The following is a 3,465-nucleotide window of genomic DNA, read 5'->3' on the forward strand; positions in this document are numbered from 1 at the left end:
AGTTGAGGTTTAAAGTTTTGTACTTCTACACTAAAAAGTTCTGTATTCTGTATTTTCTACACTAAAAAAGTTCTGTATTTTGTGATTTTTTACCCCCCCCCCCCCCTTTTAGTAATGCTTTTGAATTATGAGACCTTGAGCTTTCTTCCAACAACTTCTAACATTGAAAAGTTAAAAAAGTGACTTTTATGACCATTTTTAATAGTTTAAAGTGATATATTGTGTATATTATGCTACAAAACCTTGTAATAAACTGCCAGTACATTACATTTTCTGTTATTTTACAGATTGTTATTATTTCTTAGACAATATATTAATTTCAAACTACTAAATTGTCAACAAAAGTCACTTTGTTAAACTGCAAAGTTGCATTTTTAACATCAAAAGTCATCAAGGTCCCATAAATTTGACTTAATAAGACTGCAAACTAACCATTAAGTCTTCATCTTCCCGAGTTATTTCACTGAAAATCGAAATAAAATGACACTTATATATATCTATATATATATATCTATCTATCCCTATATATATATATATATATATATATATATATAAATCTCTCTCTCTCTCTCTTTCTCTCTCTCTCTCTCTCTCTCTATATATATATATATATATATATATATATATATATAAAGCACAAAAAGTGATGCGCAGGTGAACCTGGAAATAACAGCTGATTTTACACCAGATTTCACTCTCAGTGTTTCAGAAAGCCTGCTAATGCTGATCATTGCTAATGGGGGGATTCACTGCACTTGAATGTTTTCAGTATGCGCACACCTAAAATTTTCCATCTGTTGAGAAGCTGCAAATGACAGCTCCAGATGCTTTCACTACAGCAGCAGATCTTCGGTCTGCCTCTCCATCGCCCTCTGTTGACCAGATTTAAGACACAGTAAAACATTTCTTCTAATTTACAATTTCCGTATTTAGGGATTCACAAAAGTTTTCTGTTTATTTACAGTTGTGAATTGCATTATGGGATGTTGATCTCAGCTCTGTCCACTTTTCATATTGTGAAGTGACATTTTAGTAGTTTAAAATAATATAAGAAATAATATATAGGGAAATAAGCCTGTAAAATAACAGAAAATGTTCTGACAGTTTATTACAAGCTTTTTGTAACACTAACCCAGACAATATATCACTTTAAACTATTAAAAATGTTAATAAAAGTCACTCTTTTTAATCTTTTCAAGGTTAAACGTTGTTGGAGGAAAGGTCAAGCTCCCATAATGCAATTCAAATGTAAAAATTCATATATAAACTGGGAACAATAGAAACATGAATCACAAAATATGGATAACTACTAATTTACTTTTATTTATTTTATTACATTGCACTATACATCTGTTACAACTACAGATGCCACAAACTAAACTAACCTTGCTGGAGGATTACGGAATTTAACCACCAACTACTGTCACTTAATATAATTCCTAACAAGACTGCACAAAACATCTGTACTGAAAAAACATGTCAGAATTTTTGGTACACTTTAGTTCAAGCAACAATTCACATCATTTACTATTGGCTTATTATCTGGCTATTATTAAGGTATTAACTGTTTATTAGCACTTATAAAGTATGATCTTATTTAACATCCCTAATCCAACCCAATACCTAAACACAACTAATAATAAGCAGCTAATTAGTAGTTATATTGAGCTAAAAGTATTAGTTAGCTGTTTGTTTATTGCTTGAATTGTACTATTGTTCCCTTTTTTATTTATCATATTTGTATGTCCTGCTTTTAAGTTTAAAATTGTTAATTAAATGAACATTTTCTCCAATATTCTCTCATATCATTCACTCATCCTGAATGATTGCATCCCATAAAACTTTGTTACTTAATGCAAATTTAATAAACAAAACATAACTACTACTTGCATCAAAATATACATATAGTGTACGTACTACGCTCATAATGTATTGCATAACAATTCTGGATCTCTTGAGGTGGGATAAAGGTCAGGTTAGAGAGTTTTGGTGGTATAGGTAGGTTTTAAGGTTGGGTTAAGAAGTAAGGGATCGTCAACAGTGTAACTACAAATGTAATAAATTAATTACACACTGTAAAAAAAAAGTGATATAATTAATTAGTCCTGACAGCATATGTTTTTAGGTCATTGTAACTTATTAAACTAAGTTAATCATGTTGTAACTTAATTTTATAAGTTGCACAAGCTGTTTTAAGTCAGTTTAACATTATATAAGTTCAATGGACTCATTAGGTTCATTTGATTCAGCTTAAAAATTGAGGGAAATTATTAACTTCAGTGTAAATACATACTAGTTAAGGCCAGCTAATATAAAGTGGGACAGTTTTGTTCAATAGATGTTTAGTCAAGACTTCACTGTTTGTCTCAATAGAAATCGACTTTTATTAGTCATTCGTGTGTGTATTTCTTGAAAGTACAGATTTGGTAAAGATATTTAAAGAGTCTAGCCTCTGAAAAGCACAAGCACAGACACGTATCAGGTTCACTGACAAGTTAAACAAACTTTGGTTCCTAGAGTCTCATTTTGGTGCATGACGTTTAATATCTGCTCAGTAATGAATAGACGGCTTTACTGTAGAGCTGTGCATCATAAAACTAGATAGTCACACTGTGGACTGATTTTTGAAACAATTCAATTCAATTCAATTCAATTCAATACACCTTTATTTGTATAGCGCTTATACAATGTAGATTGTGTCAAATAGTAAATAGGAACAGTGTAATTCAGTTTGTAGTGTTTAAGTTCAGTTCAGTTTAGCTCAGTTCAGTGTGGTTTAATAATCACTACTGAGAGTCCAAATATTGAAGAGCAATCCAACGATGCGCAGCTCTACAGATCCCGAACCATGCAAGCCAGAGGCGACAGCGGAGAGGGAAAAAAACTTCACTAATGGCGGAAGTGAAGGAAAAAAAACCTTGAGAGAAACCAGACTCAGTTGGGTACGACCATTTTAATTTCTCCGCTGGCCAAACGTCTTGTGCAGAGCTGCAGTCTCAGCGGCGGAGGCTGGAAGCTGGCTTCAGCGAAGACTTGTCTGTCTCTGGAGCGTCACAGGAATCAGTCTCATGTTCTCCACTCTTCCATGACCACTACAGTAGCTGCTCAGGATACGGCCTGGTCCAGGATATGGAAACCTTGGGATCATCTCGTCGTTGGTCTTGGATCGAATCAGTGACTCTGTATAGTCTGAGGGCCTCGGGAAGAGTATCCCCAGGTGGATATAGAGAATAAAGAAGATAATTAGCGTAGCTGCTGTTCATAGTGTATATAAACAAGATGCAGAACCTGTGTGGAAGCCCCCTAAGTGGTGCACTAAGTGTATGCTTTACTGAACAGATAGGTCTTTAATCTAGTTTTGAACACATATTTGGGACTAGGGCTTCACAATATTTTGAAAAAGTATTGTTATCATGATAATAGTACATGCAATATCCATCTTACAGAGAAGTGCATAAATGAAAT

The sequence above is a fragment of the Danio aesculapii genome, chromosome 12, assembly GCF_903798145.1.
Source record: "Danio aesculapii chromosome 12, fDanAes4.1, whole genome shotgun sequence".
In the NCBI taxonomy this organism is placed as follows: domain Eukaryota; kingdom Metazoa; phylum Chordata; class Actinopteri; order Cypriniformes; family Danionidae; genus Danio; species Danio aesculapii.